Genomic DNA, 17,470 nt, shown 5'->3' on the forward strand with positions numbered 1-17,470 from the left:
TTTCTTGAAAAAATATCACTACAATAGTATAAGTATAGACATGCATGCAATAGTATAACTATAGACATACATACATATTTGCATATATTACATGTTACATGTATGTATGTGCAACATATACATGTGTGTATGTGTGTACATATATATGTGCATATATATGTGTGTGTATATATATACATATATATATATATATGTATATATATATATATATACAGAGAGAGAGAGAGAGAGAGAGAGAGAGAGAGAGAGAGAGAGAGAGAAATAGGGCTGATGATCCTTATAAAGTATTTTACAGTAGACCAGTCACATTTAATTTATGAATGGAATGATTTTTAATGTCTTTACTTCCTACAAGACAATTGTCTCCAATATTCTATAGCTTTGTGATCTTATCAATGTAGATTTTGCCTGCAACAATACATATTTTAAACCATCCGTATCTGACATTGGTATGTGCTTAATGTACCTGTCATCCCATTAATTCTCTATTACTTGACTACCTGGTGTACAGAGGGGATTCCCCCCTTCTTCTTTTGACATTGCAACACTATTGATGGAGCATTTGGATTTACCATTGGTTATCACTTGCTCTCAAAAAAATCCCACAAAAACAACAACCTAAAATTGATCTATGTTCCTTTCAAGCATACATTTATTTGATGACGTCATTTATATTACTTCCATGGAATACTGTGACTATACTTATATTAGCCCTTGGAAATGATTATTTTCCAGTTTCCACATAAAGTGTATTGGGGAAATATATTGATCCCAAGACCTTTTATGCTTATAGAATCCCAATGAGCCCATATATTATAGCCTCTAAAAGAGGACAGTGGGGCCCTGCCAGCAAAGAAGAATTCAAAGGCTACTTAGATATCCCCTACATTTGCCTGAGGCTCAGCTCATCTTCATGGATGGTCATCTTAAAGTTGCTATAGTAGGAGCTGCCACTGGTTCCAAGAAGTTTGTCTGACTTGAGGCCTGCAGGGTATGCTGGAGGGCCTGCTTTGAGAGGTCGTTAATAATGTAATTACCTGACTGATCGCTGGTGAACACTGGAGAGTGGCCCCTGGTGCCAGGGGTAGGGGTGTGAGAGTTGTACTCCCAGGGTCTGGCCAGGGCCACGACTATGTCCAGTTCACTCTGTGTGATACACTGAGGGCAGAGATGCGGGGGATGAGCTAAATGTGCTGCTGGAGGGTGTGGACCTCATGCTTGAATGAAAATCCTCTTCATAATTAGAGAATCTTTCCCATAAGAAGGTATCTGGCATTCCCCTGTAGGAACTAGAAGGCAGGCTAAGAGAGGAGTTGGGTACGCTGTCAGTGGAGTGCTGCCTGCCACCAAGTGCAGAACCAGAATGATGGCATTAATTAGAGAAGGGTGAACTGGGACCAGTTATCCAGTGTGTTGGGATCAACAAAGATGGAGGACATCATTGTCCTAAAGCACTGCCACTGCATTAGGATCATTGCTGAGGCCTGAGCTGGCCACAATGATTTAATCCAGTGATTCTTTATTCCTCAGTATCTTAAATACTGCATCACTATAGGGAGGACTGGTATGCCATGTATTGTGTAAGACCCAGAATTCCATCATGGGAGCCACCTTGTCCACAGGCTCTGCTTGCTGATCTGGCTCAGGCCATAATGTTTTACAGAACATGGATTGTGGAACCATGCTGACTGCCATAGAAATCAAGAGTGTAGTCACGCTTTAACTTTCGACCACATTATATTAGATACATGATCTCCAGATCTGGGTCCAACTTGCAGTTTGCCAGTGATGAGCTGCTTTAAAAAAATATACCTGAGGCACCCAAGGAATATTCACCTAACTGGAGAATGGATTTCGAATTGAATATAACCTTCTCGAGGACACAATTGTCATTGTACTATATAGCAGGCACATAGATGTCTTGTTGGTTGATTCAATTGTCCAGCCTAGCTAGCCCAGGATCCTTTCATCCTAGAACTAGGGAAGGAAGGGAGTCTGGCAGCAAGCTAATTTAAATATATATTAAAACAACATCAACAATAACTTGTTTCAAACTGCTCTGGTAGAAGAAGAACCAGGTTTCCTCACCCCTAAGGCATTTGTTGATGCAGTTAATGATCCTAAAGCACGGTTATGATTACTATATCTTGATGATAACAATAACAATCCTAGCAACAGATTTATACATATGTAAGATGTTCCAATGATTCCTTAATGCCTCAAGGATAACATACAAATGCCACTCTTTGGAGTTTAAAACCTTCGTAATGCCTGACTGTGACTTCTGCCTTCCAAGGCTCATTCCTCCTCTTCACAAAGTCTCGTTCCTGTCAGACTGATGTATCTGGATCCCCCGCCTGGTGGTTCCCATCTTAATGCCCAAATGACCTTATATACCTTTTATAGTTACTTATTTGTGTACGTGAGCTCCCTCCTCTTATCAATGTAAGCTACTCGAGGGCAAGTATTGTTTGTTTTTTTTTCTTTTTGTCCCTAGCATCATACAAGCTCCTAATAAAGCTTGTTGAATGGATGAAAACGAATGCATGAACGCCGCTTTTAAATTTACAAGGCATCATCTTTTTCAATAACTCTGGGAGGTTAGCAGCACCAAGTTAAATAAGCTTCCCTAATTTTATAGTTGGTGCCAGAGCCAGGATTTGAATGTTGGTCCGTTGATTCCACGTCCAGAGCTCTTTCCACAGCTAAAGGAGCAAATAGCATAAATAGAGGCGTTGGGGGAAGGGAAATGGGGTGAGAATAGTTCCCTTCTTTTAAAGATGCACAAGCAGTAAGTAAACATGTTGTAGGATTAAAGAGAAAAAAATACAGGACATCTTTTATACTCTCGGAATGATGTAACTAGGTAACTATTACTCCTCCCGTACCTTTGCTTTAGCTTTATGTGAAAAAGGAAACAAACAAACAAAAAAACAGAGTGAACCTAGCTAATCCAGGATTCTGGAGAATCTGTTATTTATTTAATGCTAAAAGCTTAGGCAGGATAAACACCACTTGTGGTTGTAATGGGAAAGAGTAAAGAGAGTTGACAAAAGCTACCTACAGGGGTTTTGCTATAATTCTTTCCTAAATATCCTGAAGCTATGTAACAGCTCCAGAAGAGATTTATCTCCAAGTTAAAATTCGGGATGAAGCATAATCACAGTCTGTGGATAAAATCAAGGTTGGAACAACTGAACAATTAATTGTTAATTGGAAAAGTAGCAAGTTGAACCTTAGATGTGCTCTTCAAAATTTTCTTTACATATGTATGTATCATCATTCCCTCGTATGATTTTGACTGATTTAGTATAGAGTTATGTGATGTCATCACACTAGGGAGCCAATGGCTGGTATAGAAAATCTTTTCTCTGATATTGATCTGCAAGTTGTTAGAGCTGTTTATAGATGAGGTATATATAGAGATAGATATATAGATAAACAAAGATAATAACATATGCATACATACATATACATGTACACACCATATACACACTCACACACGTACATCTCTCTCTGTCTCTGTCCCTGTCTCTGTCTCTGTTTCTGTCTCTCTCTGTCTTTCTCTCTCTCTGTCTCTCTCTTCAAGTCCCAACTAAAACATTCCCCAACAACCCCTCTTAAGTCCAATGCCTTACCTCTTAATTATAGCCCATTTTCCCGTATGTAGCTTGCTTTGTAGATAATTGTTTGCTTGTGCTTTCCCCCAAAAGACTGAAAGCTCCTTGAGGGAAAGAACTGTCTACTACCTCTTTTTTGTATCTTTACAGCTTATCACAGTGCCTGGCATATAGTAGGTACTTAATAAATGTTGGTTGAATGATTTATGTGTGTGTATTAAAGTCTTGGAGGGATCTCAGGTGAAACTGGGAGGTTAGCATGTCTTGCCCAGATTCATACGACTTAGGTTTTCTTGACTCTATAACTAGCTCTACCTTCTATGTCACAATGTCTTAACACACGTGTTTTGTATGCATTTATGTGTATATTCATTTTACATACAGACAACTATTCCTATACATACCCTCTATCCCCCTCGCCCCATCACTCTGCACAAGTAGGTAGTAAAAAATTTAAAACTGTATTGTGCGTCTCAGATAAGTTACATACCCTAGCATTTGGACCACATAGGTAAGATCAAGGTGCCTGCTGCCACTTGGTAGTAGCATGCTCTATTTTCAAATGACTGCCTCATGCACAAAAATTGAACCATTCAAAGTGGTATCTGAACAAATGCATACATACATACATCCACACATGTGGATATATATGTATGTATATATGTGGGTGTGGGTATATGTGGGTGCATACATACATATACATATAACCACACCTACCCCCATATATATATTTATATATGTGTATATATATAATACATACATACATATATATATATTTGTACATACACACAGGGTTATATATGTATGTATATATGTATATGTTTATCTATCTATCAATCTAATTATACTGGATACTGGAGTGGTTTGCCATGTCCTTCTCCTGATCATTTTGCAGATGAAGAACTAAGGCAAACAGGGTTAAGTGACTTGCCTAGGGTCATATAGATAGTAATTATCTGAGAACAGATTAGAACTCAGGAAGGTGAGTTTTCCTGACTATAGGCCTGGCTATATCCACTGTACCACCCAGCTGCCCTTAAAACAACAATGGCAAAATAATATAGATATATAAAAACAAAGAAACTAATGAATAAATAAATAACCTGATGAAAATTGTACACAATCCATATTATCTTGGGGCCTACAGTGGTTCCACTAGTAAGGGGAAAAAGTAGAAATTCAATTGAGGTCTCTAATGACTGAGAGTCCAACTCTTGCTTCCCCATACAACTGAGGTCAATAATGAGTACAAGTCCAATATTTTCCCTCCACCCCTGTGCTTCCTTTAACAAAGAGTATTACTTTAATAGGCTAAATAGAAACTATCTAAATAAATAAAGTCTTGGCCAAGATGTGCCAGTGATCACGCATTTCAAGTAGTGCTAAGAAGTTCATTTCACCTGTAGCATCCTATACTATGATAGAGAAAGTATATCTTCAATGTTGGCTTATGTGGTAGCTTAAATAGAGGGGCTGGTTAGTGTTAATTGTAAAGTAACACACTGAAAATACATGTCCTTAAGATGTGTGATGTACTACCCCATTAATGTGTGCACTGTTTGATTGTTGGAAGAGACAGATAAACAACATCTGCGTAAGGAAAACTGATAAAATCAACTTGCGAAGAAAACAATCTTCCAGATAAAATGTTAAGCAGAGACGCAGTCTGTTCTGAGGACCATAGAGAGAAATGCTCTGCTAAATCGCATCAACCAGTATTTTATTAAGCACCTACTATGTACCAGTCACTGGGCTAAATCAATGGGTATACAAAGAAAAGCAAAAAGACTGTCCCTACCCTCAAGGAGCTCACAGACATAAAAGGGTTACTTTTAAGGTCCTGAGATAGAGAATGAGTAGCATCCATATATCGTAACTCTATCTGGATCTTCCAGACCTAACAGTATGAGGTTATATTCAGTGAAGTATCCAAAAATGTGATGGTGATGTCCCAATCATAACAGGGCTACATATTTTTAAAAATTTGATTCTCTCGTTAATTTTAACAAGTTACCATTCACACACGAGGGAAAGTAGACAGAGTATTGTCTTTTATTTGATTCATGCTACATATGAGCCAGTCCTTAGAAATGCTGTTGGTTATTAACAGAAAAATATTTGGAGTTATTGTGTATTTGTCTGTTATTCATTACACTTATGCCACTTATACCACAGTCAGTGTATAAGATGATTCACTTAAAGTTCCATTGCATAAAATGTATGGGTCATTCTGAATATTCACAAGGTAATTTCTCTTTTATGTGTCATCACCATTTACCTTGTTTCCAGTATCTGAATACTTTGGGTTATTGTTGACCCTTCCGTCTTCCTCCCTCCCCTCTTCCTCCTTCCCCTCTACCTAGAACCAATCAGTTGTTAAAGTCTGTCTATACTACCACTGTGATGTCTTCTCATGTAACCCTTCCTCTCCAACGACAGTCACCATCCTACTATAGAGCCTTATTAAAACAGATCTGAACTATTACATTAGCCTTCTAATTAATTTTTCTATCTCTATTCTCCAACCATTTTATCCTTCATATTGTTGTCATATTAATCTTTCTTAAGGACAGATCTGATTACCTGATTTTAGAACCTTTCGATGGGTCCCCATGGGTTACTAAATGAAGTTTAATCACCTTAGTTTTTCATCCAAGATCTTTCAAAACCTGTCACTCAAGTTAATAAAAATAAGAACTGATTATTTCATTGCTTGAAGTTTTGCAAAGTGCTTAACATGTATTATCTCATTGACCCTTACAACATTCCTGTAAGTTAGGTGCTCTTATTTTCTCCATTTTATAGATAAGAGTATGAAACTTTAGAGAGGTTAAGTGACTTACCTAAGGTCATTCATCCAAGAGGTACCTGAAGAAGAATTGAATATTGGTTTTTATTCAATTCTCACTTTCTATCCTTTGCCCATACTTCTCCTCTTCACTTTTTCACTGTCCTAGCCAAACTCAACTATTTTCCTGACATTCACTCTATGCATAGTGTGATGTCCTACTTACCTTCATTCATGCTACTTTCTCTGTCTGGGATGATTTCTCCGCCTGTTTCTAGCTTTGAAATCTTGACCTTCCCATAAGGCCCAATCCCCAAACCATTGCCCCTATGAATTCTTCAATAATAATCATTAATCATTAATATTCTCTTCTCCTTTAGATTTCATAAATCCTTGATTTGTACTTCTTGATGCACTTACCCTATATCACTTTCAATTATAATTATATTTATATGTACTATTTTCCCCTTTGCGAAATCTATGTTGACAAGTTTACAATTTATTTAATCATTGTCTCTCCTAACCATTTGTTTGTTTTTCTGCTCCTAGTAGGTTGCTTTCATAAATGCCAAATGAAACTAAGATTTCTTTCAAAGAGCAGTCAAGATTCATAGATATATTGATGAAAAGAGTAGGATGAATACTTCATAGTAAATGTTTCAATGAAAGCTTTTTAACCTCTTCCCAAACTGGGCCCACTCATACTATAGTTCAACAGAAAACATTTTTTTAACATACTTCACCTTTTGAGAACACAGTGGAACAGTGCCTGTAATTGAAAACTTTTTCCCTATGCTATATTCTTTGTCCACAGTTATCTATTCAAAGATAAAGATAAATGGTAGACAGGATTTGGTCCACCGAGAGTTCTTCTCCAAGGCAATTGAAGCCTGAATTTTCAATATTAGGAACTAACAATATCATCACCGGGGAAAAAGGTGACAAAATTCACAAAATCTTCCCAGCTCATAAAAGTTATCTCCTTTCTTAAGGATTTTATTATCTTGTAAGTTCCATTTAATTCAAAGTGACATAGAGAATGTCCTTTTAAATAGAAATCTTGTGTGGAGTTGATTCAACTCAACACATTTTAGATCAGTAAATAGTTATTGATTCCCTGCTATGTGCAAGCTGTTGTGCTAGACATTATGAAGAATACCAAGAAATGAAAAACGTTTTATGCTTACCTTACTTGCCCAATTCCTTGTTCCATATTGTTGGCAAAATGAACAATTCCCTTATGAAGGCACTACATCCCCAAGTCCCACAATGAGAAGTGGAAGTAAACAGTGTTTTGATCTGCTGTCTTCACCTCAACATGTCCAACATTATCATTTCCCAAACCAATCCCTCTTCTAGCTTCCCTATTCTGTCAAGGCTACCACCATCCCTCTAGTCACCCAGTTTTATTGTGAGAAGGTCATCTATTAGCATTCTTTTCACTTGTCAGCCTACAAATCTTGTTTTCTCTACAACTTCTCTTGCATTTGGGTCACTCCCTCCATTCGCATTGCCACCATCATAGCCTAGAACCTCATTATCTTTTGGGTTGTTTATTACACAGCTGCCACATTAAAAACTTTAAAGCACATATCTGACCATGACATTCCTCTGTTAAGAAACATGACTCAACATTGACTCTAGGTCAAATTATAAACTCATGTTTGTCATTTAAAGGCTTTTTGTAATCTGTTTCCAGTCTGTCAAGGCTAATAATACATTATTTACTTCACAAAGTTTATACTTTAATCTAAATGGCTTCCTTGGTATTTTTTGTATATAATCTTCCATTTCTTATCTTTAAATTATTTCCCATGGCTAGAATGCTCAACCTGTTTGCTCCAGTTTGTAAGTCACTTTCTTCCAAGCTCAGCTGAAATGGTACTCAGAGGAGGCCCTTTCTTATTCCAAAATTAATTTATTGAGGTCCAGCAAGAGACAATTGAAATTATGTAGGAGTTGATGTATATTTTATGTATGTGTATGTGTATGTTACACTATAAATTCTATTCTTCTGGAAGAAAAAAAAAATTCTCTTAAAACTCCTCTTAGTAAACTCTATTGGATACCTATGACCTTAGATATTTAGTTTCTGTAAATATGAAATGAGGATTTGGGGTATGCTATTAATACCCTAAGCTTTCAAATAGACATTTTGTTATTTAGTACATTTAATTTGTATAGGATTGACAGAGGGACTGATACTTCTAATATTGATTATCACTAATAATTTTATTTTAAATTTATGATAAAGCTTCTTTATAACTGCCTTTTGGAAATATAAAGCCTAAAAGACAACCTCTCAGAGAGGCCAAATTTTCTTTGTTAGTTTTGTGTTCTTTGCCATTAAGTGAAAAACTACAGGATTTCTTTTCTGGCAGCAATTTTAGTTTTTCCTTCAGGGCATTTCAACTCTAGTGATGCAGGACAATACATGGACTTCCTCTTAATGAGGCCTCTCAGCCCCTGGCTACATAACAGCTTGCATGAAAAGCTTAGCGAGAATGCACTCACAAGCTCCAGGTTCAGATCCAATGACTACAGATATTACTTTCTTTTGCCTCTTTAACATCAGGAAATGACATTTTCATCATTTTTTTCATCAGGGAGCCAGTAAACACAGTAAATACAGCAGTAGGTACAGCACTAGATCTGGGGTCAGGAAGACCTGAGTTCAAATCTGAACTCACACACTCACTATGTATGTGACCCTGAACTTGTTCCTTAACTTCTATTTGCCTCGGTTTCCTCAATTATAAAATCAGAACAATAACAACATATGCCTTATAAGTTGCTCTGAGGATCAAATGAAATAGTATTGGTAAAGCACACAGCACAATGCCTGGCACATAGTAGGTGTCATATAAAATTTTATTCCCTTGTCAACCCAAGTAATCACTTTCACTTATTCCAGAGTTGATGCAATGCTTCTCTTACTCCACAGTGAACTCTCTTGGAATCACCCACGACCACCAACCACTGGATCATGCTAATAGCAGACTGTGCTTATTCCATTCCTTTGATGGACTCTATCCGTCTCCCCAAATTGCTTAGTGGAAAAGAAAAGGTAGTAAGATCCCAGCAACTGATATAAAATGGAGTAGTGTGATCTCTTTTAACAATTTCCAACTGGGACAGAAAGTTTCCAAGGCTAACATTTTTCAAAAGGCAGAATTCTAATTTTTAACCTTATCTATTAGCATGATAGAAATCTTCTTCAGTGTTAAATGTAGCAGTAACACTTTCTAATACTTTTTTTCAGTGCTCATTTGTCACTCAACTACAAGGTATTGTTAAAGAACAATTCTACTGACAGTCAAAAATTGGTCTTGTTGCTAGGAGTCACTTCTAGAATAGAGAACTGGAAGGGGCCTTATCAGTTAGCTCCCCCAGTTTCTCATCTTACAGATGAGGAAACAGAATAACAGGGGTTGGGAGGATTGTTTGTCTGGGGTCACAAAGCTCTCTAGCATTAGGATTCAAACTCAAACCTTTTCCCTCCAGAGCAATACTTTTTTTATTCCACTAATCTATGATTTTATTCACTTATTTATAGCATAATAAGGAAGCATTATACTCAACCTTAATTCTAATTATCTTTTCATGAAAGATTCAGGGTTCTGCAGGAAACTGTAAAGTGACTTTATATGATTACTCACCCCAAATTCCAATAATTAGACAAATTTATAACAGTGGAAGGAGCTTCACAAAAGATGATTAAAGAGTTAGAAAATATAGCCCAGGGGGAAATTCTCAGAGAATTGTATAGGCTTCCAAAGAGCAGACTGAAAGATGACTTAATAAAAATATTCAGGCTGTGACTAGCTGCTTCCTTTGCTTCCCATTTTGGGCAGGACAGGAAGAAAAGGCTTTAATTGGTAGTTTGAAAAATAGAATTGGCTTGTTCCAGCAGGTAAAGACATTACATGAAACTTGTAAACTTGAATTAGATACTTCTATACTGAAACAGGGCGTCAGAGTTTCACAGAGGGATAGATGACCACATATTTGCTTGTGACACATAGAATATTCAGACACTAGACCGGATGATACCTGACCTTTCTAAATTTCAGATCTTGAGATTCTATGAATTAGAAATCAGAAAGCAATCAACATACATTTACAAGACACTCTAATAAAGCGTTTTATTTTGTTTTGATTTCTAGTTGCCTATTGCTATTTTCCTGAATCAGTTGACAAGACATGTTGTGGAATTTTCAGTGGAATTCTTAGAAAATATATTGAATTCTCATCTGTATGGGACAGTGACATATTAATAATAATAGCATTTGCATAACACTTTCAAATTTGCAATAAACTTGACTATAATATCTCATTTGAGCCTTAGAACTATATGGTACATCCTACAAGTGCAATGTAAGTTGACTGAGAGTAATAGATCCTTAGTATTTGATAACAAGTAGACACTTAATAAGTGTTCATTGGATTGAATTCTCATTTTTGGGATCAGAAAATTGCTATCAACGAAGCTGTGACATTCCTATGGTCACATAGCTGGTGAGTATCAGAGGTTGGGTTTGAATCCAGGTTTCCACGACAAGTATGAAACTATCTAGTTTGGTATGCTGACACTGTGACCTTTTATAATGGTAAGGGAAAAGAGCAAATCAGATGCCTCTTCCCCATTCACCTCCTTTTGTAAAGAAATGTTCCTATAGACCTAAGATGAACCATATAATCAAAATTGAGTGGGGAGTTACTGATATAAAGTATAGTCAGTCTGGTGGCTAAAGGGGGCAGAAAATTATGTTTCTCCAATATAAACTGCCACGTTTTTAAAAAAAGACAGTTTTCTGATAAGGTATGAGCAGTTTAGTTCCTAGAAGGGGTAAAAAATAACTTTTGCATAAATAAAAAGGACTAAATCATCTTCTCAAGTATGTAAGGTAAGACCTCTTTCAGAAGTTATTAGTTTGATGATTGAAAGAGGCATAAAAGAGAACATGTATTTATTAACAACTTAAATAATGAGAGTATTAATAAATAATTTTCAGAAGCACAGAATGCTGAGGACTCATTTGAGGTCTTGAAAATGGCTAAAGCTGAAAGGCATGATGGTCCCACTGCCCATACAGTCCCTCAGATCTTGATATTCTATGAATTAGAAACCACTAAGCAACTGACAAACATTCACTAGACACTGTAATAAGGTGTTATTTTATTTTGATTTTTGGCTGCCTATTACTATGTTCTAGAATTGGTTGACAAGAAATGTTATGGAATTTTCAATGGAAATCTTAGAAAATATGTAAGATTCTCATGAGGGTTCCCACGAGGGTTCATTTGTAGGGAGCTGTTTTTTTTTCCTTCAAGTTTGAGAGGTCAGAAAGGATAAATCAGGTAACTGTTTGGAGACTATAGGATGATTAAATAAAGACAGTTGGTTTTTATAACTGATAGAGTTATATGAGTTTTTACTTTATAAGGGAAAGATGAGTCACTGTGACTAGGATGCTTTGATTTGAGGCCCTGAAACAGATAAATTTGATAGAGTGGTGAAAAACCTGAAAAGGAGTAAAGAACTGAGGAGGAGAGGCAAGAACTCTGCATAGGGTAGGAAGCCATCTTTGAATTATCCTTATGAAGACAGCAGCCCGAGAGCAGTCGGATAACAAGAAGACATCATTCCTGATTAACTAGATAAAGGCTAAAGCATATGGGGAAGAGAGCTGGAATCTCCAGTATTTTCAGCTAATCCTTTTCAATGGCATCTACAGCTGGAGAGTGAAAGATAGGCTTGTCTGTCACTCTCTGTTTTGAGAGGGTGAAAAACTTTTGGTTTATACTGTGTGCTTGTGGTGTACTGATTATCAACATTTTTACCTTATTGTTAAGTGAATGCTGTCATTATTAGTGGCTGATTTTGTGTAAATGGGAATCCCATTGATGAGGGACATGGAGATATAGTGGTGAGTAGGTGGAGTGTGCTCCTTTAAAACAAGGTTACCTTGATGACCCTAATGAAGTATCAATATAGTCACATAATAGTGGTCCTACTGTGGGAACCTAGACATGACAATTTGACAACTTGTTAGGGGTATGTGAGCCAGTATAAAGAGTGAGTTTGGGTATCTAGTGGACATATTAAAATATAATGTGTAGTTTGACTCTGGGATTATAGAGACAGTTAGTTGATAGTGGGGAGAGAAAGATTTAAGGTGATAACATGTAGAAAACCAGCATCCTGCTTTCATCAGTTGAAGTGCTGGCAAACTCAATGCACCACATATTGCTGCTACTTTGCACAATGATCTCCTGATTTTTTCTCTTCACTTTCTGTCAGTTCATATTGGTCTTGCACTTTTCTTTTCCTGAAACCACCCACCTCATCATTTCTTATAGCATAGTGCTTATCATAATCATATGCCACAACTTTTTCAGCCATTCCCCATCTGATGAACATCCCCTCAATTTCCAATTCTTTGCCACCAGAAAAGAGCTGCTGTAAATATTTTTCACATATACATCCTTTCCCTTTTTCTTTGGTCTTTTATAGACCTAGTAGTGCAGGTTATGCACATTTTTATAGCCCCTTGAGCATAGTTCGATTTTTTCCAGAATGATTGGACCAGTTCACTACTCCACCAACAGATCATTAATGTACCTATTTTCCCTCATACCCTCCAGCATTTGACATTCCTGATAGGTGTGAGATAGTACCTCAGAGTGGTTTTTAAATGCCTTTCTCTAATCGATAGTGACTTAAAACTTTTTTTTTTTTACATTTCTTCTTCTGAAAATTGCCAGTTCATACCCTTTATCAATTGGGGGAATGGCTTTTCTTTTCATAAAATTGATTCAGTGACACACATACCCCACCCCTTCCAACACACACACACACACACACACACACACACACACACACACACACACACACACACACATATATGCATATATATGAGAAATGAAGACTTTATCGAGGAAACTTGCGAAAATCTTATGTTACTCTTTGTCTATGATACATTTTAGTAAAATGTATTTTCTCGGATCTTTCTCTCCGAAGAGTGTCTCTTGTATACAATATATTGTTGGATTCTGGTGTGCAATTCATCCTGCTATCCACTTCCATTATTTGGGGTAGCAAATCCCATTCACATTTATAATTATTTATTCTTACAGTTCATTTCCCTCCACCTCTTTTTCCTCTATCTATACTCCTCTCTTTTCATCCTCTCTGCCCTCAAAAATCTGTCTTGCTTCTGACCACTGCCTCCCTCAATATGCTTCACTCTCATCGTCTCCCCCCTTCCCCCTATCTCTTAGTTCCTTTTCCTCCTACCTCCCTATTATGTAAGATAGATTTCTGGGTGCATACAAGCACATGCACACACATGTGTGCATACATACATGTATATTGTATGTGTGCATATATGTGTATATGTATATACATATGCATACAGACAGACATATATTATTTTCTCTTTAGGGTCCATGGGCTGTTTGGGGGGGACTAGTCCTTCTGGTGTGAGGGCTTGCCAAGCCCTCTTCAGGACTACTTATCCGCCTTTGGTGTCCACCTGTCACCTAACTCTCACCTGTGGCTCCAAGAAACTGTAATATATGCAGCAGCCACAACCCAATAAAGCTGTCTCAGCAGATGGGCTAAACCAGGTTGAGGATGAATGACAGGCTTCAAACCCATCAGTAAGAAAGAGGAGTGTCTAATCAACATATGAAGATTTCCCCTACTAGAATGGGTGGATGAGAACAGTTTTTTTCCATTAGCCATGAAGGCAGTTGAGGCGAATGCTGTGGAATGCTTAGAGCTTGGCCAGACATCGATGATACCAAGATTATCCACTGTATCCTGGACCATCACCAGTTGTCTTGATTTTTGTCTTGCTGCTGGACTTTGATGACCCCAGAAGAGAGAATGGCTGATGACTTTCCACAACTCTGAATTTCTTAAATTCAATTCACATGTGTTTTGATATATCATGCAGGATCCACTATTTCCTCCAACATTGTGAATTCATTGGTCCTCTTCAAAAACAAAGAACAAATGACACATATCCTTATCACTTTGAACGAATTCCTATGAGAGTGAGATTCAGTCATGAACCTCTACTAGACCCTCCACTAGAAAAACTCTTCCTTGTGTCCTTTTTTGATGTGAGAAAATCTGCCCCATTCTTTCTCTCCCTTCCCCCCTTTCCCAGTACATACCTTTTTCTCACCCATACATTCTTTTTTTCAGAGATCATTCCAACATAATCAACTGGCACAGTTCCTTCTGTCTATTCAGACTCCTTCTAACTGCTCTAATAGTGATAAAAATTTTAGGAGTTACGTGTATCATTTTCCCTTATAAGAATATAAAGAGTTTACCTTCAATGAGTTCCTTATAATTGCTCTTTCATGTTTACCTTTCTATGATTCTCTTGAATATTCTTTTTGAGTGTCAAATTTTTTATTCAGCTCTGGTTTTTCCTTCGGGAGTGCTTGAAAACCCTCTATTTCATTAAATATCCATTTTTTCCCTGAAGGATTGTATTCAGTTTTGCTGGGTAGGCTATTCTTGATTGTAATCCTATCTCCTTTGTCCTCTAGAATATCATATTCCAGTCCCTCTACTCCTTTAGATGAATGTTGCTAAATCTTGTGTGATCCTGACTGTTGCAACATGATACCTGAATTATTTCTTTCTGACTACTTGCAATTTCCCCCCTTCAACTGGAGCTCTAGAATTTAGGTATAATATTCCTGTGAGTTTTCATTTTGGGATCACTTTCAGGAGATAAAAGGTGGATTTTTTTCAATTTTTATTTTAGCCTCAGGATCTAAGATAATCAAGGAAGTTTTCCTTTGTAATTCTTTGACATACAATATCTAGGTTCTTTTTTGATCATGGCTTTCAGGTAATCCAATCATTTTTAAATTATCTCCCTAAATGTATTTTCCAGGTCATTGTTTTTCCAATTTCCATTGTTTTTCACATCTTTTCTTTTCACATTTTTTGACTTTGTTTTATTGTTCCTTGTTGTCTCATAGTGTTATTAGCTTCCACTTGTCCAGTTCTAGTTTTCAAGCAATAATTTTCTCTAATGAGCTTTTGCATATCTTTTTACATTTGGTCAATTTTAGTTTGAAAGGAGTTCTTTTTTCAATGTTTTTTGTGCCTTTTTTAACCATTAGGCAAATTCTGTTTTTTGAAGTTTTATTTTCTTTAGTTTTTTTGTACCTTTTTAGCCAAGCTGTTAATTCTTTTTTCCTAATCTTCTTGTATTCCTCACACTTCTTTTCCCATTTTTTTCCTGTACCACTGTTATCTCTTTAACTCTTCTAGGAATTTTCACTCGCCTTGGATTCAATTTTTCTTTGTGGATTTGCTTGTAGCTGTTTTCAGTTTGTTGTCTTCTAAGTTTATATTTTGGTCTTCCCTGCCTTCGTAGTAGCTTTTCACAGTCAAGGTCTTTTTTTGTTATTTTCTCGTTTTCTCAGCTTATTTCTTCACTTGGAACTTTATGTTGAAGTTGGGCTCTGTTCACCCTGGTGTGGGGAGGGACTGTGCCAAGCTTTAGGCTCTTTCATGCTGCTGTTTTCAGAACTAGTCTGGGGGTCTGCAAGATTTTGGCTCTTCCAAGGTGGTGTTCCTTCCTGGTTTTCACTCTTGCCTTTATCTATAAGGGGCCTCTGTTCACCTGCAGCCACAAGTAGCTGGTAATTTTTTTTGGCTCTGTAACTGTGAGTAGGGCCCCTTGTGCCCTTCTGACCAATCACAAGCATTCCTCTTTACTCTGAAACTATGACCTAACCTACTTATGGGCCATAGAGTGGCTATTCAACACCAGCTGCACCTAGTGTCAGCCAAGTGTCCCCTGTAATCTCTTTCTAAGCCGTTGTCTGGTCCCCTCACTGTCTCTGTGCTGAGACCTCCCAAAGCTACTGCTGCTGCTGCTGCTGCTGCTGCTGCTGTAGAGATTGCCTCAGAGGCCTACCTCTGGTGCTCCTGATGAGCTCCAGGCCTGCACTGCCTCCATTGTTACAGACCTTTCCTCTGGACTTCCTAAGATGTCTTAGTCAGGAAAAAACAAAAACAAAACAAAAAACATCTCTCTCTGAACTTTTGTTAGTTCTGGTGCTCCAAACTTTGATTTAAAACATTTTTTTTAAAAGTTCAGAGAGGGTTCAGCTGGTTCAGGTAGTTTCAAGAGTCATCTAGGATCTATACTTGTCATTGAAACAACTATGATTTATTAGGAGTCTAGTGTGTACCAGATACTGTGCAGGGGGCAGACAAAGCCAGAAAACTGACAGTTTTTTTACCCTCAAAGAGTTTTACATCATATGAGAGTGACTTTATCATAACTATACAAACATATCACTCCTTTACTTTTGAGTTAGGCTGTACCTTTCTGTGCTCATTTTCTATGTCATCAATTACACTGACAATTTGATACTCAGATTTCATGAACTGTGGTCTACTTTCTTCATTGTCAAGGTATTTCATTTTAGTCTCATAATTTTAGAATTGAAAGGTCATTAAAAAGCACACTGTTGAAAATTGAGTATTTATTGTGAATTTACAAATAGGGGGAAAGTGCAGAATTTTACATTTTAAAAAATTTCATTAACTTTCTCAGAAGGTTTCCATTTCTTAGAGAACTCATATTTCCTTGGAAAACATGATCTTAGTCTTCATATACAGTGATGAATGGTAAGTAAATTCCCTATGTAATAGAAATAGCAAGATCATTAGCAGCAAGGCATAACCTAATAAGTTATGCTTTTTCTCACCTAGATGAATCACCAAAATGCAAAGACAAAAGAAACATTCAGGAGTAAAGATTTAGTAGCCCACTTGCTGAAACTGTGATTAGCACCAGCACTGATTTGTGTGTTTTGTGGCTTCCCACTCATTAAAACTACCCTGAGCTACCCAACTCCTATAACATTATTTACCAAAGTGAAATCAGATAAGGTCACACTGGTTTATTACTTGTTCAGAGTGAATTTAATTTGCTGTTGGATGCTGGGTGGCAAGATATTTCTGGATGAGGAAGTGTCATGATCTATCAGTTTTTATTCATTTTTTTTTCTT

The 17,470-nt window shown here is 37.0% G+C and overlaps 1 pseudogene; it reads right to left on the minus strand.

Annotated features, from left to right (window-relative positions):
* Positions 1 to 883: 883 nt before the first annotated feature.
* Positions 884 to 16,879, minus strand: LOC118854581 (annotated as a pseudogene).
* Between the last annotated feature and the right edge of the window lie 591 nt (positions 16,880 to 17,470).

This window comes from Trichosurus vulpecula, chromosome 6, assembly GCF_011100635.1.
Source record: "Trichosurus vulpecula isolate mTriVul1 chromosome 6, mTriVul1.pri, whole genome shotgun sequence".
Taxonomy (NCBI): Eukaryota; Metazoa; Chordata; class Mammalia; order Diprotodontia; family Phalangeridae; genus Trichosurus; species Trichosurus vulpecula.